The sequence below is a fragment of the Nicotiana tomentosiformis genome, chromosome 5, assembly GCF_000390325.3.
Source record: "Nicotiana tomentosiformis chromosome 5, ASM39032v3, whole genome shotgun sequence".
Lineage (NCBI taxonomy): Eukaryota > Viridiplantae > Streptophyta > Magnoliopsida > Solanales > Solanaceae > Nicotiana > Nicotiana tomentosiformis.
Window position 1 is genome coordinate 114,369,966 of NC_090816.1, and position 23,402 is coordinate 114,393,367.

Below are 23,402 nucleotides of genomic sequence, written 5' to 3' on the forward strand. Positions count from 1 at the left end.
ATGTTGCAAACTTTAAAAACTTAGTCATTGCCAAAAGAATATCCGTTGTCAAACTCAATGCTTAAATAATTTTTTTAAAATGGCACTTAAGGCCCGCGAACCCGTCCCGTCCCGTCTCGTTTGTTAGCGGGATGGGATGGGCCTACCGTCCGTCCCGTCCCGTCCCATCCCGTCCCGTTTGTTAGCGGGACGGGATGGGCCTACCGTTTCATCCCATTTGTCCCGTCCCATTTCGTCCCGTCCCGCCACCGTCCCGGCTAAATGTCATCCCGTCCCGTTCCGTCCCGTTAATTTTGTCCCGTCCCGTTGGACAGCCATAGACAGTATAGAAGAAGACTTTGCTTAAATATATCAATCTTCGTTCCCTTCTCTACTTTATGGGATTATTTTGATCTTTTGAGAAATAAAATTTTCATGTGCATATACTTTTTTACATTTATATTTAAAAATGTAAATGTAATAATTTTTAACGGGTTAACGGTTTATCCGATAAGAAAATTGAGTAATTTACCCCCAAATCGATAAGCCGTTAAATATAAAGTATGAATCCGTTCACCAACCGTTAATCCGATAACCCGTTACCAATAAGCCTTCCATTTTTTTGGTTCGGTTTTGAATAGCCTTACTTGTAACCCCCTTTCTTATCTTCTCCCCCCCCCCCCAATTTTCTTTATGTACTTGTTCACTGTTCCCCCACCCCACCACTTTTCTCTTCATTGCAACTTTGAACAATCCCTTGGTTTGTCTTCATTTCTCCACAAACTAATCATTTTGGCGTTGGTTGGTCTATCTCATTCTTTCAATTGACGGCAAAGGTATGGTGGTGACAACATTCTCCGTGAGATGACGAAATTACTGGAAACTTCCAGGGGTAGAAAGTAATAGGCGCTTAAGGGGGTCTGTTAGTTTTGATCTTGACGAATGTCGCCGAGATGTCATTTTTTTGAGGAAAACCTTATCGGAATGGTTTTGATATTTTTTAAGAAGATCTGATGGTTTGTTTGGACTGATTTCTAGACTTAAGTTTGGTTAAAATATGTACTAGGATATGAATTGATCAGATTTGAATTTTTACTACTGGAAATAGTGGTTGGGCAAGGGAAGGTTTTGGCGGAGCTATGGTGAAGAAGAAATGAAATAACAACAACAACAACAACAACAACCCAGTAAAATTCTACTAATGGGGGTCTCGGGAGGGTAGTGTGTACGCTATTGGTACCCAGTAAAGTAAACAAAAATTTAAAATTTGGTAAATTAGTTTTAAAAAGGATGGGACCTAGATATTACAAATGTCAAACAATAAATGATCTTAGTATTTGACGTGGCATTCGTGTCAGTCAGACAATTGAGATAGACGCTCCGAGGGAGAGGTTTATTATAAGTATTTTTATCGAGTTGAGGTGTTAAAATGGGAAAATAAAAAATTCATATATTGGCTTTAAAATCTGGTACAAGTTTAAGTAGCCTAGAGGCCATTGCACCTATTTTAAAAGTTGAGTGTTCATATCTATTATTTATTATAATTTCAGTGAAGTTTTACGCATAAATTTTATACCACATAAAAAAATATTGTGTTCACGTAAACCCGGGTCTGCCCTGCTTAAGAGTGAATAGTCAACTATTCTGGTACATGGATCCTTGAACTACTACTCAAAATTCAGACACCCCACATGGTGTTGGAAATGATTTTAATATAGCACTTTACTTTTACCTTGACAACTAGAATGTGATACTCCCCCGTTACAATAAAGGTAAGGTTCATGAAATTCTTGGGACCCTTCATCTTTTTTCAAAATATATTTCCGACAATGCTATATCTAGACATTGTGAGTATGGATTCACTAAATGTCTTAATCAAATATTTTCTTTTAGCGTTGGTGGGATTGGGAAGAGGGTTTGTTCTATATTTGTTTACCCTAAAATTTGAGTAACAATTAAACTTATATTGTGGTTTTAAGGATATGTGATTTAAACGAGTACCAATTGATAAACAACGAATTAAATAGATAAATTGGACAATAAAATAAATCAAACCGACCTGCAAACAATGTCTCGACCTCGATTCGAGATATTCTCGAGGTTAGTTAATAAGAAGAGTAGAAGATGGAACAAGCAGTGATAAACAATAAGTAAGACAAAGAAAGCAGCGTATGAGTATATTCTTATGAGTGAATGATGATCCTATAAATGATTGGAACTCCTCTTTACATAGTAGAGGAAACCTAATTATGGTATGTCTCTAATTACAGAAGAAAATCGTATAAATAACTAGTTAACCATTTCTGATTTGGTCCGTCCCGAGATTCACGCCATGATTCTCGACCAATCACGGATATCCATTCCGAGATTCACGCCGTGATCTTTGACCGGTTAATCATATCTCGCCATTACGTTATTATGCTCCCCTCGAAGTCGGTCATACTTGGTCTCGATTATTGCTGGCCTCGGTCCCAACATACACTTCGATCTCTAGGCTTGATGTCTCATCTTCGAGTTCAGGTCTGATTTATTACGAGACTACCCCCGATGTAACTTCCTTGTCTCGATCAAACATCAAAATCGGATTTTGACTGTATACAGATAGTCCCCTCGTTTCTTGGAGTGTAACAAGAAGAAACGAACCGAGCCTTCGATTTAGTACCTCGACCAATTATGATGTCAACATCTTTACGTAAGCGACATAAGTGTTTGATGCGTCGTGTCTGCACAGTTCCCAAGGTCATTAATTAATGCCAGTTGATGGTCGACCACCAGTGCTTTCAAATCATCAAAGTGGCTATTATAAATAGACCACCTTCATAATATTCTCAAACTTTATTTTCAAACTTCTTCTAATCTTCAAAAGCTCTTCTATTCTCTTCAAGTTCATCAACTTTTCCGGTTTCCGTTGGCCAATCTCTTATTAAAAAAAATAAATTCCGCCTTCTTCTTCCTTAAACCTTATATAGCAATGAAAAAACATCAACGATCGTTCCTTAAGAAGAAAAAGCCACCTTATAGTGGTCGACCGGTGAAAAAACACCGGTGGAGCCACGTATCGAAGAGTGCATCCCCGGGCCATTTGAACTTACTTACGACTTTAAAGTCGAAAAACCCTCTTTGGTTCCTGGCCGATGCGAGCCCATGTCTAGATACATCTGTTCGATATCCGAAGGCAATCTCGAGCAGGTGAAAAATGACTGTCACTGGGAGAATAAAGAGGTGTTGATTCGTACCCTCCAAGGAGGACATCACCACCCATGTGAAAGGGTTCTTAAGTGTGTACACTTACCCTTTCACACTAGGTTCCGTCGATCCTGTCATAATCGACTTATGCCGCCAATACCGGGTAACCCTAGGCCAGATCTACCCCACTTTTTGGCGCATTGTCATTTTGCTCAGATTCTTCTCGAGCAAGGTCGAGGGGATGTCTTTCACCCTCGATCATATCATTAGGCTATACATCCCTCGTCTTTATCGGGGCAGACTGATAAGGCTTCAGCATCGAGCCACGAAGGTTCTATTCTCAAGCATAGATGAGGACAAAGACCGGTGATGGATGGTCTGGTTTATCCGAGTCAGGACCTCCGATTTAATCCCCACCGAGAAGATGCCATTCCCCGAAGAATGGAACATAAAGCGTAAGTAGAAACCCGAACGATAACGCTTGATTATTTTTTATGTTTCATTTACCTCTTCTCATCTATATTCTTCTTTATGGTGCAACTTCCCCCTGGTTTCCTGGTGCAGTCCCGAACCTTGCAGGTTGGGTTCGACAACTGGTTTCAACTTCTTCGTATGCTGAGCGCTCGTTGCACGATTTGGCCAAGGGTCGATGGGAGGCCAAAGATCATGATAAGTTCCCATGTCCGTGTTTGATGCTATCCTGTGAAATACTTCTTTTTAACTTGATTTCTTCTCATACAGGTCTTGGAGATAATGTCGTCATGAGGTCGCCTCCCCTCGGGGAAGAGGATGTCCAGAAGCCGACCAAAGATAAGAAAAAGAGAAGGGCCTCGCCTCAAGATACCCCAAAGCCCAGGAAAAGCAGGGCTCGAAAGTCAAAGACTGATCCCGCTATTCTGTCTGTCGATGTAGAGCAAACATTACAAGATGAAGACGAGGATGGAAAAGATGCCGACTGCCTGCTGGTGGCTCATAAGAGGGAAGTCATCGAAGCTACGAGAACTGGTGAGCCGGAGGCGGTCGAGGAAGTTCAGCCGCAGACCGAGGTGATCTCGGAGGAAGGTCCGAGCAGAGTCCCTGAGTTATCGGGTGTTAATGATGCCTCCTGCCGTGATAAGAAACAAACGGGTGTGCCCGAAAGGTCTAGTTCTGAGGCCCTTCAAAGAGTAGAGAATGCCCCAAGTGACTTGCTCTCGGCAATTAACATTGATGATTTGTCGCCCAGCCCCACGTTCTCTGAAGGGCAGTTTCGGGATGCCCGGTCCATGGGAACCCCCAATGTGGGGATGGCCCCCAAAGGGGATGATATATATTGCGGCTATTTCGCGGGGGTCGATGACGTTCCCGACCTGGACGCATCACTCATTTTTTATGAGGCTCAGTGGCTTCTGAACCAAGTGAGTTTTAGCCTATGTTACCATGCTTGTATTTGTTCTTATTTCTCTAAGTCTGATTTTCTTCCTTTCTGTACACGCTACGACGCTTCATCGAGAAGCGTCTTCCAAATACCAAGCTGAGCTTGCCCGCTGTGAGGCTATTCTTAAAAAGCTTACAGAGGAGAAAGAAGCCCTCAAACTTCTCTATGTGCAAAAAGAAGAGGAGATAACCAGTATTCGAGCCGAGCTGACAAGAGCTCATCAAGATCAGACCGAGCTCATTGAACGGGTAATGTAAATATTTGGGAGCTCGTTATGTATTAACTTGATATTGGCGACTAACACTTTAATCCTGGAGGTTCAGCAGGAGGCCGAATTGGTTGAGCAGCTTCGTGAGGAGGCCAAGATGAAAGAGGCGGAGACTTTGGGTTGGAAGCAGAACATGGACTGTCTCGCCTCGGAGAAAGATGCGGTTCGGGCCCAACTGTCTTCGGTTGAGTGTCAACTCTAAAGTGTGAAGGAGGAGAACTTGGCCCGAGCCCATAAGGTTAAAGAGCTCGAGACTCGATTGGTCGTTGAGCTTGCAAGGGACACATTCGATGAAGAGGTGCTCGTGACCTCCTACCGAACCGACGCTGAAGCCGCTAATACTCGGGCAAAGGAAATTTCTGACACTGCTGAGGTTAGATTGTCCCGTGTTGCCGAGCATGCTAGGTGCCAGTCTCGAGGAGAGACTCTTGATGAGGTACATGCTCGTGGCTTCGACCTCACAGCTGATATCGAGAGTGCAAAGGTTTTGGAGGACAAGGCTGGAGGTTTACTTTTCGATGATGAAGACTCTGCGAGTGGATTCGAGAACGTAGGAGACGAAGATGAAGCTCCTGAAGATGCGGCTCCTGAGGCGAACTAGGCACTTAGATTTTTTCTCCTTTTGTTTTTTGTGTAAGACCCTATGTGGTCTTTGTAAATACTTTGCATTTATGAAAGATTCCTTTTCTTTCCGTTTCGTCTCTAATTTATGACTTATGATAAATTCTGTTTTGGCTTTGCCTAGTGAAAACTTTGTTGCAATTTGGTTGTTGCAGCCTCTATAATCGAGTGAGCAATAGGTCGAACTCTGAGTAGAACAAACCCTTAGGTTTTTTAGTTAAGCGAGAGTGAGTCCCTGAGTTAAGCGAGAGTGATTCCCTGAGCTCAACAATATGTTCGGGATTATGATTTCGGATGAATTGATTGAAATCGTAATTGTACTGTTTTTATAGTCGAGTTCGAGTAAGATTTGAACCCACAGCAACAACCCCCTTAAGGATTTATATCAAATTATGATGAATCCTCGAGCTATATTCAAGTCAGCTTTATTTGAGCTCAAAATAGTGGAACCCTTAGGTTCAAACTGAGTGAGAACAAAATCTCAAACTCTAAGTGTATTGGCCATTAGGCTCTTTAGATTGGGCCGATATGGCCTCTAAAAGATGGCTATTTTCTCCCTTTTTTGGCTTAGAAGACTTAGTAAAAAATTTATTTATGCCTTAACACGTATTCTTTACCCATTAGATTTTTTGAGGGTTCGATGTCGATTGAAAACCCTTTTGCATTTTGTGCCTTAGCACGTTTGTGGTAAGATAATTTGATACCTCTTAAGGTTTTTCGAGGGCTGATTTCATCGAAGCCCTTTTGATTACTTGCCGAGGGTATCCTTTTTAAACCAGGTTTTCAAAGAATTCAAAGGCCTATTTTTATTGCGGTATTCGGATGTCTTCGAGTCGCCTTAATTTGGCTGTAGCCTTTGGGTATGTCTCTTGGGCTTATTTCCCAATAACACTTCCAACTTGTTCGAAGTGTTAGTCCCTGAGAGTGATGTCCTTGGACTATAGATCGAGGGGTGCCTCTTTGAGGTCTTATGAATTTGAGTTTAGATTACTCGAATATGTCGATCTTCGACGGCAGTCCCCGAGTGTACGAGGTATATTTGCACTTGGCCCTTGAGCCATTTCTCACAAAAGCATAAGCATGGAGCATGTATAGTAGAAAATTTATATAGAAAGAATGCTTCTTTGTATAATTCATACATGCGTACATGTTTTGCCATCGGGGCTCGACTAACCTATACGGACACGGTTCATTCGACCATTTGGCCCAATAAAAAGTTTCTCTATCGAGACCCTTTGATACGAAGTATTTTCCTCGAAAGTGTAACATTTGAGAGTGATACCCCCCAGTATTCAAGGTTGATTGTAAAGAAGCCTTGGATACTGTTGAATTGTCCTCAGGTAGCACATAATTGTTGCCTCGTTAAAAACCTCGCCGGAAAAACCCACTGGGGACAAAAATCGATCTAAGGGAAAAAAGTGCAACGTATGCTTTAAAACCTGAGGTATCGATGTCTTCGATCGAACACCTGCAGTGAGTTAGTGTCAAATATATAAATGAAAAAAGGGGAATAAAGTCATACCTTAGCAATAATACTGTTTGAGAAGCGATATGTTCCAATTATTTCGCAGTTGTTCGTCGTCCATCGTGTCGAGCTTGTAAGATCCCTTTCCGACGATATCGAGGACTTGGTAGGGTCTCACCCAATTTGGGCTGAGCTTCCCTTCATTAGGATCTCGAGTGTTGATGGTGACTTTCCTTAAGACTAAGTCCCCGACTCTGAAGTGGCGAAGGTTGGTTCTCCTATTGTAGTATCTTTCGATTCATTGCTTTTGTGCAGCCATTCGAACGAGTGTGACTTCTCATTTTTCATCCAATAATTCGAGGCTAGTATTCATATCCTCGTGATTTGACTCTTCTGTTTTATATCAAAACCTGGCACTGGGTTCCCCGACTTCCACTGGAATCAAGGATTGAGAGCCATATACTAAGGAGAACGGGGTTGCCCTCATACTGAACTTTGATGTTGTTCGATATGCCCAAAGGACATCAGGTAGAATTTTTCTCCATTTCCCTTTAGCACCGTTCAACATTTTCTTTAGATTTTGAATGATAGTCTTGTTCGTCGATTCGGCATATCCGTTCCCACTAGGGTGATACGGCATTGATAATATTCTTTTTATTTTGTGGTCTTCGAGGAATTTTGTTATTTTGCTACCGATAAATTATTTTCCATTGTCGCACACTATTTCGGCGGGTATCCCGAATCGACATACGATGTGATCCCAGATGAAGTTTATAACCTCTTTCTCTCTCACTTTCTCGAACGCCTGTGCTTCAACCCATTTAGAGAAATAGCCAGTCATAAATAAAATGAACTTAGCTTTACTTGGGGCCAATGACATATGGCCGACGATATCCATCCCCCATTCATAAATGGCGATGGGGATAGGACTGAATAAAGTTGTTGTCCGGGCTGATGGATCATCGGTGCAATCCTTTGACATTTATCATATTTTCGAAAAAAATCCTTAGTGTTTTTTTCCATGCTATCCTAGTAGTATCTTCTTCTTATGATTTTGTGAATCTGTGATTCAGCGCCAGAGTGGTTTCCACAAGTGCCTTCATGGACATCTCGTAAAACATTATCGATGTCTCCTGGTCCTAAGCATACTACCAATGGTCCATCGAATGTCCTTCCGTATAATTTTCCATCTTCAGCCAATGTGAATCGAGCAGCTTTGGTTCGTAGGGCCCTCGACTCTTTAGGGCCCGATGGGAGCTTTCCGTTCTTCAAGTATTCAGTCTATTTATTCTTCAAATCCTAGGTTAAGCTTGTAGAGTTTATCTCGGCATGACCTTCCTCGATCACGGATCTTGAGAGTTGAACGACAGTCCCCGAGCTGATCTCATCTTCCTCGACCCATGACCCCAAATTTGCAAGTGCATCGGCCTCACTGTTTTGTTCTCGAGGTACATGCTGTAAAGTCCATTCCTTGAAACGATGCAAAGTTACCTGCAGTTTGTCCAAATACCTTTGAATTCTATCCTCTCGAACTTCGAAGGTTTTGTTTACTTGGTTCACCACCAGTAAAGAGTCACACTTGGCTTCAATGACTTCTGCTCCCAAGCTTTTAGCTAGCTCGAGACCTGCAATCATGGCCTCGTACTCGGCCTCATTGTTAGTCAACCTAGAAGTTTTTATAAATTGCCTAATAGTGCTACTCATGGGCGGCTTCAAAACGATGCCTAGCCCGTATCCCTTCACATTCGAAGCACCGTCTGTGAAGAGGGTCCATACCCCCAATGATGTACCCGAGTTTAACAAGAGTTCCTTTTCAACTTCGGGTAGGAGGATTGACGTGAAATCGGCCATGAAGTCCGCTAAAACTTGAGACGTGATGGTCGTCCGGAGTTGATATTCGATATCGTACCCACTGAGTTCGATAGCCCATTTGGCCAATCGGCCCGATAGTTCGGGCTTTTGCAAATTATTACGAAGTGGGTAAGTGGTTAATATGCATATGGGGTGACACTAAAAGTATGGTCTTAACTTTCTAGAGGCGCTTATCAGTGCAAGTGCCAATTTCTCCAAGTGCAGATATCTAGTTTATGTTTCTCCTAAGGTTCGACTTACATAATAAACAGGAAATTGCGTACCTTTCTCTTCTCAAACTAGGACACCACTTACCGCGATTTACGATACTACCAAGTACAAGTAAAGTTTCTCATTTGCCTTTGGAGTGTGAAGTAGTGGTGGGCTCGATCGGTATCCCTTCAATTCCTCTAATGCATGTTGGCATTCCGGGGTCCTGGCGAAATTGTTCTTCTTTTTTAGTAGAGAAAATAATTTGTGGCTTCGATCCGACGACCCCGAAATGAATCGGCCTAAGGCAGCTATCCGTCCAGTTAGCCTCTGCAAGATTTTACACTATCAACGACGGTTATGTCTTCGATGGCCTTGATTTTATTAGGGTTGATCTCGATTCCCCGATTCGATACCATGAAGCCAAGAAACTTTCTCGAACCGACCCCGAAAACACATTTCTCGGGGTTGAGCTTCATGTTGTATTTCCTTAAAATCTCGAACGTTTCCTGCAAATGAGCCAAATGGTCCTCTGCGCGCAGGACTTAACTAGTATGTCATCAATATAAACTTCCATTGATTTTTACCTATTTGTTCTTAGAACATTTTATTTACTAGGCGTTGGTAAGTAGCTCCTGCAATTTTTAGCCCGAAAGGCATTATATTATAACAATATGTTCCATACTTGGTGATAAATGAAGTCTTTTCTCGGTCCTTCGGGTTCATTTGAATTTGATTGTACCCGAAATAGGCATAGAGAAAAGTAAGGATCTCGTGGCCGGCCGTGGCATCAATCATGCGATCAATGTTAGGCAATGGAAAAGAATCTTTGGGGCATGCCTTGTTTAAATCCATATAATCTACACATATTCTAAGTTTGTTCCCTTTTTTAGGGACTACAACTACATTGGCTAACCATTCGGGATATTTCACCTCCCGAATGGACCCTATTTTAAGAAGTTTAGTTACCTCGTCCTTTATGAATGCGTGTTTTACCTCGGACTGTGATCTTCTCTTTTGCTTCACCGGTTTGAACCTAGGGTCCAGGCTTAGCCGATGCGTCGTTAACTCCGATGGGATTCCTGTCATGTATAAATGAGACCAAGCAAAATAATCTATGTTATCAATAAGAAATTGAATAAGCTTTTTCCTGAGTTCGGGGGTTAATCCCGTTCCCAGGTATACCTTTCGCTCGGGGCAGGTACTCGATCAATATAACCTGTTCCAATTCTTCGACCGTTGATTTGGTGGCGTCAGAATCTCCGGGAACAATAAAAGTTCGAGGGGTCAGAAAATCCTCCTCTTCTTCTTCTATCTTCTGCTTCTCCGATTCGGTCAAGGCTGGTGGCTCTGATTTCTATTTGACTTCCTGTTTACCTTTGATGCTCGACCTTTCCAAGGTTGATAGTGTCGATATAGGTGTTACCTCATCGACCACAAATATTTCCTTTACAGCATGCTGCTCCCCGTATACTGTTTTTACACCGTCCGATGACGAAAATTTCATCATTTGGTGGAGAGTTGAAGGGACTGCCCTCATATTGTGGATCCAAGGCCTTCCGAGCAGGGCATTGTACCTCATGTCACCCTCGATTACGTGGAACTTAGTATCTTGAATGGTTCAAGCCACGTTCACTGGTAGAATAATCTCCCCTTTAGTTGTTTCACTGGCCATATTGAAGTCGTTTAAGACTCAAGCTGCGGGCACGATTTGGTTTTGTAGGCCGAGCTGCTCCACGACCCTCGATCAGATGATATTCGCCGAGCTACCTGGATCCACTAAAACACGCTTAACTTGAACTTTATTTAATAATATAGAAATTACTAGAGCGTCGTTGTGGGGCTGAGAAATGCCTTCTGCTTCTTTGTTGTTGAATGATAAAGTGCCTTCGGGCGCATAATCTCGGGTTCGTTTTTCCCTAGTGATTGATACCTTAGTGCGTTGGAATATGGGTCTCTATGGAATGTCGAGCCCACCGACGATCATATGAATGACATGTTGGGGTTCCTCCTGTTCATTTTTCCTGTTGGCATCCTTTTCTCTGAAATGATTCTTGGCTCGATCGCTGAGGAACTCTCGAAGGTGGCCCTCATTGAATAGACGGGCTACCTCCTCCCTTAATTGCCTGCAATCCTCGGTCTTGTGACCATGCGTGCCATGATACTTGCACATCAAATTTGGGTTTCTTTGGGAAGGATCGGTTTGTATGGGTTTGGGCCACCTAGTATCTATGATCCTTCCGATTGCTGATACAATGCCCGATGCTTCGATGCTAAAGTTATATTCCGATAACCGAGGTGCCTCTGTGGGATCGACATATTTGTCAAAACCACTTTTGCTCATAAGTCCCCGAGAAATCTGTTCTCGATCACTTCTTCGATCGTTCCGGACGGAATTGCGTCCTAAACCATTGTTCCTTCGATCTGCGGTATATGGTTGATATCGGTATTTGTTCGACCTTGGCTCCCTATCGACGACCCTATGGTTTTTAACTGCCGACCTATTTGGATGTACTGAACCGGATGGGGTTCCTAATTGGTCGTCCTCGGCCCTGATCTTCGACTGATATCGATTGTGCACATCTGCCCAAGCTACAGCTGGATACTCGATCGAATTTTGTTTCAACTGACGTGTAGCTATCGAACTCCGTTCCTTCAACCCTTGGGTGAAAGCTTGAACGGCCCAATCATCTGTGACTGGTGGCAACTCTATCCATTACATTTGAAATCGGGACACGAACTCCCTTAGCATTTCATTATCCCTTTGTCTTACCTTGAAAAGGTCCGATTTCCTTGTTGCGACCTTTATGGCCCCGACGTGTGCCTTTACGAAAGTATGTGCTAACATGGTAGTGAAACAACTAAAGGGGAGCTGTGATAACATGGCAGGCTGTGATACCAAATCATTGGTCCATTCGAAAAGGTCTCTCCGAATTGTTTCAACAGCATAGATTTGATTTCATCATCCTCTAAATCGTTACCCTTGATAAAGCATGTATATGAAGTAACATGCTCGTTGGGATCTGTTGTCCCATTATATTTGGGTATGTCTGGCATACAAAACGGCTTTGGAATAGGCTTCAGAGCTACACTTGGAGGATCCATCGTATCTGATCACCTCGAGAGTTGTAAGTTTCCATTTTTTTATCGTTGGCTTCGATTCTCTTCTCCCCTGATTCGATTCTTTTCGTGAGCTCCTTGAGCATTTTCATTACCGCAGGATTAGTCCCCGATTCGTTTCCATTCGACCTTTTCGGTACTGGCTCGGTACGACGAGTAATTTTCAGCTCGACCCTATTCAGAGCTCTATGTTGATTTTCTAACTGAGCAATAGCGGCTTTCTGAGCCTGAAGCATCTCGAATATCAATTGGAGACTGACTCCTTCGTCTCCTCTGCCTTGTGTTCCTTGGCCACTAGATAGGCCTTCTCTGCATACACTCCCGTTGAGATCTGCATCTAGGTCCGTGTTTAGAGCAACGTGCGAACTGACATCGATTGGGTTGGCAACCGGTGCTCCCCCGAAATTAGCCTGTGGCACCTCGACTCCTGGAGCAATCACATTTTCGTTTTCACCATGGAATCCGAGGCCATATTCACCGTGTGTGGATGCATTTTGTGAGTTTGACATGTTTTAACCTGAAAGAAAAGATACTTGACAAGAACAAGCGTAAAATAGTGTGTTTTACCAGAATCAGTACTGAACAATAACTATTATCCTTAGCCCCACGGTGGGCGCCAAACTGTTTACCCTAAAAATTGAGTAACAATTAAACTTATATTATTGTTTCAAGGATATGTGATTTAAATCAGTACAAATTGATAAACAATGAATTAAATAGATAAATTAGACAATAAAATAAATCAAACCTATCTACAAACAATGCCTCGACCTCGATTCAAGATAGTCTCGAGGTTAGTTAATAAGAACAGTAGAGGATGGAACAAGCAGTGATGAACAGTAAGGAAGACAAAGAAAGCAGCGTATGTGTATATTCTTATTAGTGAATGATGATCCTACAAATGATTGGAACTTATCTTTATATCGTAGAGGAAACCTAATTATGGTATGTCTCTAATTACAGAAGGAAATCGTATAAATAGCTAGTTAACCACTTCTGATTTGGTCCGTTCCGAGATTCACGCCATGATTCTCGACCAATCACGAATATCCGTTCCGAGATTCACGCCGTGATCTTTGACCGGTTACTCATATCTCGCCATTCCGTTATTGTACTCCCCTCGAAGTTGGTCATACTTGGTCTCGATTGTTGATGGCCTCGGTCCCAACGTACACTTCGATCTCTAGGCTTGATGTCTCATCTTTGAGCTCTGGTCTAATTTATTACGAGACTACCCCCGATGCAACTCCCTTGTCTTGATCAAACAGCAAAATCGAGTAGGCCCGATTTTGACCGTATACAATATTTATCCCGAAAACTACCAACAAAATACACAATATAGTGTATGTGGATATTCCTCAGAACACTTGAGGGTTGTTCTTTTGAAATGATTTTAATTTAGTATTTTACTTTTACCTTAACAGCAAGAGATAGAAACTGCCTTATCACCAAATATTTGTAGCATACAACAACGGCACATCCAGTATATTTTTACAAGCAGATCTGAGGAGGATAGTGTGTACGCAGACCCTATCCCTCGCTTGTTAAGATAGATAGCCTAGTTGTTGGTTCCCTAAGTACACACAAGTGTACGTGGGCATCAAGTAATAAAGTGACTCGAAAGTCGGATGTCGAACCCACATAGACTTAAGATTAATCGTTAACTAAGCAAACTAAAATCAATTTACTGTCCAAGATAATCAAAAGTTTGGATTTTCTATTACAACTACTATTGTGAAATTTAAACACAAAACCAAGGGAGATATAGATTCCAGGGTTGTGATCGGTTTATCAATCCTATTGAGTTCGTAATTACACCTGCTAATCCGAATTATCTATGGTTGCTAGTTGACCGGATCGTTTATATAAATAGCATGTTCCCACAATACTATCTGTCTATCCACAATATATCAACTCTATATTCCCATGGTATTGAATCTATCATGAACGAATATAATATGGTATTCAACTAAGCAAGACTGTTAGGTATATTCCTATCCTAACCGCAAAATCTTTCCTCGGGCCATGGGTTCATAAATAAGCTCTTTCTAATTCTACTCTAATTTAAACATAGCTTCCCAAAGCATTGCATAGATAGTAAATAGAACTCAACTGCTGGCCAAACAATTAAGCAATTATGCACAAAATTAGAGAAACAACCAAAGACGATAACTCGAATTAACGGTAATGTAATTAATAAACTTCAATATTCATGACAACCACAACCCTAGACGTGAAGTTTATCCCCACATAGATATGTTATCATAACAACAATCCACCCAAAGAAACGTAAAGATTACTAAGTTTGATGGAAGAAAGATGGAATCTGATGAATTTCGGCCTTCACAGCGGCTCCGCACTCTCCCTTGGTCCAAAATATGTCGATCCCCTCAAAAATATGTTTGGAACCCGTTTTATACATGTTGGGAATGTTTAGTGTTGAAATCCCCAAGTCGCAGCCGAATTAGGACAAAATCCGCCCTTTGGCATCTCATTTGGCGCCATCCTGGACAACAAACATTTTAATATTACGTCAATGGCATTTTGGTTGGTGCCTAGCGCCAACTTGAACAGTAAATATTTTATCCTGTTGTCAACGACGTTTTGGTTGGTGCCTAGCACCAGCCTGGGCACCAACTTATACTTCCTCTAAATTATTTTCTTTTTGACGTCAATTTACACGCAAACTCCCCAAATGACTTCCAAATGATTCCTACACATAAAAATACGTTTATTAAGTTCGAGTCACAAATATTCACACCACAGTTAACAAGATCAAGGCGTAATGTAAGACAAAGTACATGCAAAACCGTAGAATATAAGCCAAACATCACCACCCCACACTTAAGCTCTTGCTTGTCCTCGAGCAACCAACAATTTACACTATTCTTGAGCACTTTATATTTACACATTTGAAGCACACTACACCAATGACCACGGTTGATAGCAACAATTAAACTGTAGTATATGCAATACTTACACTTCCCTTAACTTATGCCATTCTTCAAAAATATTCACCACAAAGTCGACATGCTTATAACAATTCTAGCCTCTAAAACAGACTCAGTCTCACCATGCACTCATGGCTTGAACATACAACATCATAGAGAAGTCTAATAATGTTACCTAACCATCATGAAATCATGTGCCATCACAATAAGAACAAGAGAGTAAGTTGAATCCACTCATTCAAATCAAATGCTTAAATATATTTTAAGTACTCATATATATCAAAGAAAATTGCCCACTCTCACAAAAGAAGTCACATGTATGAAATTGGTACTATAGGCTTGCCCTTAATGTAAATCTCGACCATGGGATATAAGACGGGTAGGATATATTTAGGAATAGTGGCTAACCCTCTTAAGTACTTTAACACATCACATAATTAATTTTAAGTGCATATTCATCAATCCTAACTTCAATTTCACAAACAACATCACCCAAAAGACTATCACATTTTCTTTAAGCACTACTTTAAGTCATACCCACTAGGAAGAACAAGATGTCAATTTATTCATCTATATTTTTCCTTCTCTTTTTTTTCAGATTTTTTATCTTTAAAATTTTCGGTAGTGGTGTATTCTTTTACAAAATAACTGCACCTTTCTTTCTTTTATTGGTTCCACTCGAAAGCCACCCAAATTCCATCCTTACTTTTTTTAGCACTCATTTCACCATTGAAGTGCTTCAAAAGGTAAAAGATTCAAAATAATATCAATTAAGAACAAAAAGGGACATATGCTTGTAATGTGGGTGCCAAATAAAAGTCTATAGGCTCAAAGTGGTTAATTAGGGATATATTTTATTTTTCATAAGCATTAAGCTCAAAAAGAACAAAGATAACCTAAAGTCATTTCCAAAATGAGTCTCACCTAATTTTTCGCTTCGACTTATATATCGGGAAAGTTTTAGACACAAGTACAATGATATGAACTACACAAAAATCTCACTTCACACATGGAACATGACTCACTAAGGACGGTCTCATTCCGACTCTCAAACTAATGCAAGTTTTAATAGAGCCACAATATATTAAGCAATAAGCACAAAATGAACATAAGTCAAGAATACGAGATATAGGCGTCACGAGACATGCCATCCAATTTATAAAGGCATCATGATCAATTTAAAAATATAGGAAAGATACTATACATGCCAATTCCTAAATATGTTACTATCAAACAAGTCAAGGGCACCTAGGAATCTCATCTTTCTTCCTCCAATTTTTTCCTAAGTCCTACTCTAAGAAAATAAAATAAAAAACTAATACCCGGTTCAAACTACATCCCATGAAAAAGAACCGAGGCACAAAGAAAAACTACGGGAGATTATTACTACCTAAAGGAAACTAAAAGACATATTTTGGATTTTTGCTTAGACTTTAATCCCTCAAGAAAACTGTCTAGGAGATCCATCGTCGGGAAAAGTCCATTTTTGACTTCTGTTTCTGATATTTCTTTATTTAAAAAAAATATTAAGCTACTAAAATACTACACAATTATGAAAACAAAAAATAAGAAGCTAAAATCAAAATAAGAAGTTAACATTTTTATTAACATACAAATACTAATTATCTAGAGGAGTTCTCCCACCCCACACTTAAAGGAGCGCAGTGTCCTCAATGTACAAATAAAGCAAAACAATAACGAGGGTGGACAAGAAACTCCCCGAAAGGACAAAGGCCGAAGCAATAGCGGCTCAGGGGGTAATCAGACTTCCCCCAGACATGGTCCTTTGTGTGAGCACCCCACACTTAGTTCTCACCATCTAGCTCGCCTTTGCACTCTTCCAATGGTTTTGCTTCCCATGCTTATAATCCTACAAAATAAAAGTAGACACTACAAAAATAATATAATAAAAATAAAAATAAAATAAAGAAGTAAAGGTGGGTTGCCTCCCAACAAGCGCCTGATTAAACGTCGCGGCCCGACTTAAACCACTTTTTGTCTCCATATCGAACTTGTGAATTGAGCCCCCAATTTGGATTCATGCTTTTTGCTATGCTCTCGGGGTGGTGGGACAAATGTAATCGAGCCAAGTAACCAATTTCGCATACTACACTTCTTGGCACAATAAGTTCCAGAATGTAAGCACCTTGTTCCTCGTCCGTTGGTTCCTCCAAAGGCCCGGATGACTCATTTTTCATATCATCATCCAAACACAATGTCGAAAAATGCATGGAATGAGGACCAATGCATTCCAACTCAAGAATTGTGTCACTATTTACATCCTCATATGTACACACACTAGAGTCTTCAAATATAACATTATCTACTTTTTCACATGACTCTAGTGTGCTTTCCACAACATGGACATCGTCAATAAAATAAAAGTATAGTCTAATGCTTGGTATTCCCGTTTTAGCTCCTCAATTTGGTCTAGAAATCTTTTTTCAATTTCACACAACTCATTATTAAATTGTTGGGCATTGAACGCATCAAACTTTGCACTCAAATCTGCATTCAAATTGTGCAAAGCAAAGCCAAACTTGTCAATTTCTTGGGCAAGATCAACTCTCTCCTTCAACCAATCATTCACCAACTTTGTTAGAAGATAATGTCGTTCTGCATATTCTCTTCGTCATGAATATCCGTCCCAATACAAACCCTTACTCCCATATTCAAATTCAGACCTCCTAGAGTTTAGCTCATGACAAGCCCAAAAGGACGGGCCATAAAAGTCTTCCGTCAACATGGCGTCTTCATCAATAACCTTATCTCCAGATATTTCATCCCCAGATGTCATGTAGAGAGAATTATAAACACACTAAGAGAAAAATCAAATTGTTATAAAAATAAAAATATTTACAAAAAGAAAAACAACACCAAACCTGAAAGATAAAAGTAAAAGTCTAATCTAGAAAAATAACTAAATAGGAAAATTTAAAACTTGAACAGATATAAATTAAAAGCTTAACTTAGATAAACAATAAATAACTAAGTCCCCGGCAACGACGCCTAAAATAATTGTTGGTTCCCTAAGTACACGCAAGTATACGTGGCTGTCAAGTAATAAAGTGACTCGAAAGTCGGATGTCGAACTCACAGAGACTTAGATTAATCGTTAACTAAGCAACCTAAAATTAATTTACTATCCAAGATAATCAAAAGTTTGGTTTTCTATTACAACTACTATTGCGAAATTTAAACACATAACCAAGGGAGATATAGATTCCACGGTTGTGGTCGGTTTATCAATCCTATTGAGTTCGTAATTACACCTGCTAATCCGAATTATCTATGATAGATAGTTGACCGGATCGTTTATATAAATAGCATGTTCCCATATTACTATCCGTCTATCCACAATATATCAACCCTATATTCCTATGGTATTAAATTTATCATGAACGAATATAATACGGTATTCAACAAAGTAAGACTGTTAGGTATATTCCTATCCTAATCGCGAAATCTTTCCCCGAGCCACGAGTTCAGAAACAATCTTTCTCTTATCCTACTCTAATCTAAACACATTTTTCCCAAGCATAGCATAGATACTAAATAGAACTCAACTGCTGACCAAACAATTAAGCAATTATGCACAGAATTAGAGAAACAACCAAAGACGATAACTCGAATTAACGATAATGTAATTAATACACTTCAATATTCATGACAACCACAACCCTAGAACGCGAAGTTTAGCCCCGCATAGACATGGTAGCAAAACAATAATTCATCCAAAGAAACGTAAATATTAATAAGATTGATGGAAGAAAGATGGAATCTGATGAATTCCGGCATCCACGGCGGCTCTGTACTCTCTCTTGGTCCAAAATATGTTCGATCCCCTCAAAATCAAGTTTAGAACCCCTTGTATACATGTTGGAAACGTGTTGAGTTAAAATCCCCAAGTCCGAGCCGAATTAGGACAAAATCCGCACTTTGGCGTCTCGCTTGGCGCCAACCTGGACAACAAACTTTTTGGCCTTCTGTCAATGGCATTTTAGTTGGTGCCTAGCGTCAACTTGGACAGTGAATATTTTAGCATGATGTCAACGACGTTTTGGTTGATGCCTGGCACCAACCTGGGCACCACTTATAGTTCCTCCAAATTCTTCCCTTTTTGACGTCAATTTGCATGCAAACTCCCCAAATCACTTCCAATTGATTACAACACATAAAAATACCATTATTAAGATCGAGTCACAAATATTCACACCAAAGTTAACAAGATCAAGGCGTAATGCAAGGCAAACTACATGCAAAAACATGAAATTTTAGCCAAACATCTGTGATGACCAAAAATGTCATCTTTAATTTTAATTATTAATTCTGTGTTCTAATACCTCGAAAAGCACTATTTATTATTTTTCGACTTACGTGCGCAGTCCGTATAATTTTCCGAAAAGGTTTTATGTGAAAAATGAATTAAAATGTGAAATAGAGCCTTAAAACTCAACTGAGTTGACTTTTGTCAACATTTTGAGCCAACAAAACGAGATTCGTGTTTTGACAGTTCTGGTAGCTCCGTATCATGATTTGGGACTTGGGCGTATGCCCAGAATTTAATTTGGAGGTCCCTAGCTCAAGTTATGACCATTTAACGGACCTAGTAATTTAAAGGCTAAAGAATTTCAAGTTTGACCACGGGGTTGACTTTGTGATATATTCGGACAGGCTCCCAAGTACCCCGAGTGTGATTCGAATCGAAATCGAAACAAGAATTGGACTTGAGAAAAATCTGAAAGTTTGCTGCTTCTGGTGCCTTCGCTTCTGTGAAGTCTTGGCCGCAGAAGCGAGCCATTCCTCGCATAAGCGGATGGGCTGTCACAGAAGCGCGACCACAGAAGCGGCCTACGCGCCGCAAAAGCGGGAAAGGGGGAAGGGGTAGCCTTGCACAGAAGCGGACTCCTCTTCGCAGAAGCGAGTCCATAGATGCGCAAATTTGGTCCACATATGCGAAAAACACTAGGCAGAGCCCTTAAATTCGGAAGTCGCCATGTTTACTCATTTGGGTCATTTTGAGCTCGGTAAGGTGAACGTTTGGGCGATTTTCACGGGGAAAAATTGGGGTAAGTATTACTTATCCTATATTGATTATATTTAATGATTCCATACTCATTTATATCATGAATCCGTGAATTTATGGAAGAAAAATCAGATTTTTATAAAATCTTTCAAAAAAACAAAAATTTAATATTTGAGGGTCTATTTGACATCGGAATTTGATAAATTTTGAATGGTTGGACTCGTCTCAGAATGGGTGTTTGGATTTCGTAAGTTTTTTCGAGATTTGAGACGTGGGTTCCACTGTCGAATATTTAAATGAATTTCAAATTTTTATCCGGAAAATTAGTAAATTCATATGGAATTAATTCCTATGATTTTTATTGAATATATCGAATTGTTTGTGAATAGATTTGAAGCTTTTGGAGTCAAATTTAAAAGGAAAAGATGTGGTCGAGTAATTAATTAAAATTGCAAAGCGAGGTAAGTGTCGTACTTAACCTTGACTTGAGGAAATAGAACCCTTAAACTATTTGTTATGTGAAATGCATGTGAACGACGTATAGGCGAGGTGACGAGTGTCTATACGTCGTCAAATTAACTGTTTGCATATTTACTTGAAAATTCATAAATTATTTTAAATCATGAATTACTTGTTATAATAATTGTTTCTCTCCTATTCTTTGTCAAATATTAATTCTTGAATTCCTGTAATAATTGTTACATCTTATTTGAATTATGTGTATTAATTGCTACTTGACATTTAGCATATTAAACATTAATCTGCCTATTCTCTCCCCGATTTTTATAATAAATTGCTATTTATCATTGTTTGTTTTATAATTAAATCATAATTATTCTATTCTTGTTGTCTTACAATTTTATATTAATTGTTGCATTTATTGGGGCAATTTCTTCTTTAAGGATTGGTAAATGAATATATTGGAGGATCGGGTTGCACGCCGCAACAGACTATATAAAAAGTCTATATTGGAGGATCGGGTTGCACGCCGCAACAGACTTATTAAAAGTCTATAGTGGAGGATCGGGTTGAAAGTCGTAACAGACTATATAAAAAAACCATATTGGAGGATCGAGTTGCACGCCGCAACACACTTATTAAAAGTCTATATTGGAGGATCGGGTTGCACGCCGCAACAGACGTATTAAAAAGTCTATATTGGAGGATCGGATTGCACACCGCAATAGAATTATTTAAAAGTCAATATATACTTGATTAAAAATAATTATATGAGAGGATTGAAAATGAATATATTGTGGAAGCGGTTTGTACGCTATAACGGAAATTGGTTGACATAATAATGGATTATGACTGCTGAGTTGGCTTCAATTATTATAAATGAGTTACCTGATTTATTTTTATTATTTATTGTTGTTACTAATATTGCGTACATGTTAATGTAAGTGAACCCCTCGTCACTACTACATCGAGGTTAGGCTCAGCACTTACCAGTACATAGGGTCGGTTGTACTGATACTACACTCTGCACTTTTTATGCAGATTTCGGAATTGGTCCTAGCGGCGTACCATAGACTTGCTCGGATTTCAGCTACTCAAAGGAGACTTGAGGTATAACTGCACAACGTCCGTAGTTCTGAAGTCCCCCTCTACTTTACTTTAGCTGTGTGTTTGTTTCCAGACAACTTTATTTTATTCAGACTTTTATTTGTATTATTCTAGAAGCTCGTGCACTTGTGGCACCAATTCTGAGATGGTATTTAGACACCGTTATTTTTATGGATTATTCACTATATTTCAGACCTTACTTCCGCATTTGTTCCTTTGTTATTAATAAATTTAAAAATTATTTTAAAATGGTTAATATTATTCTAACGTTGGCTTGCCTAACAAGTGAAATGTTAGGCACCATCACGGTCCAAAGGTGGGAATTTCCAGTCGTGACAGTTGGTATCGGAGCACTAGGTTACATAGGTCTCACGAGTCACAAGCAAGCTTAGTAGAGTCTGAAGATCGGTACGGAGACGTCTGTATTTATCTCTCAAAGGCTATGAAGTTTAAGAACAATATCACTTCTTTCTAATTCCGTCATGCGAATTTATTGTATCATCGATGATTGAAACATTCTACTCTTATTCTCTCGCAGATGGTGAGAACATGTAATACATCAACTGATAGACAGGGACCAGAACCCCCGGTGAAAGCTATGGCCAGGGATAGAGGTCGAGGTCAAGGTCATGCTAGAGGCCGAGGACGAGGCTGAGGTAGAGCTCAGTCCAGAGCTCGAGCAACTGCACCTATTGTAGAACCTAAGATGGACCTTCAGGAGGAGGTTCCAGTTCAGAATGTACCAGTTTGTCCAGTTCAGGTCCTGGAAGGATTCATAGCCACTCCAGTACTTCAGGACGCTCTAGTCTGTTTGGTAAGTCTTATGGAGGGCGTGGCCCAGAATGGTACATTTCTAGTGGCACTAGTCGTCTCACTGGCTAGGGGAGGAGCACAAACTCCCACTACTCCCGCTCCGGAGCAGATGGCTCCCAAAATCAGGCTCCAGCAGCCCAGCCAGTTGGGATAGTTCAGCCAGTTGTTATGACACAGACTAATGATAGGCCCGCCATGTCTTTTGAGGCCTTATTGAGACTGGATAAGTTTACTAATCTCTTTCTAGTTCACTTCAGTGGTACACCTTCTGAGGACCCACAGGATTATCTTGAACGCTGCCACGAGGTACTGCGGAACATGGGTATAGTTGAGACCAATGGGGTTGATTTTACTGTATTTCAGATGACGGGTTCTGCTAAGAGATGGTGGAGAGATTATACATTGACCAGACCAGTTGGATCGCCTGCACTTACCTGGGAGCAGTTCTCTCAATTTGAGGAATTCCGGAAGCAATTTGAGCGTCTACAGCAGGGCAGTATGACTGTTACTCAGTATGAATCCTGTTTTGTGGATTTGGCCCGTCATGCTCTCCTTTTACTAGCTACTGAGGGAGAGAGAGTGAGTGAGGAGGTTTATTGAGGGACTCACTCACCCTATCAGGATCCAGATGGCCAAGGAGACCGAAAGTGAGATTTCTTTTCAGGCGGCTGCTAATGTCGCGAGGAGGGTTGAGATGGTTCTTGCACAAGAGAGAGGGCAGAGGTCTGATAAGAGCCCTCGTCAGTTCGGTGGTTTTAGTGGTGCCTCGCATGGAGGCAGAGGTAATTTTGGTAGGGGTCATCCTCTCAGACCGTTTCATTCAGCACTTCATGCATCTCCCGATGCTTCAGGGAGTCGTGGTCTTATTATGCCTTACTCTGGGCAGCCAGAATTTAGTGCATATTCAGCTCCTATCAGTGCACCACCAC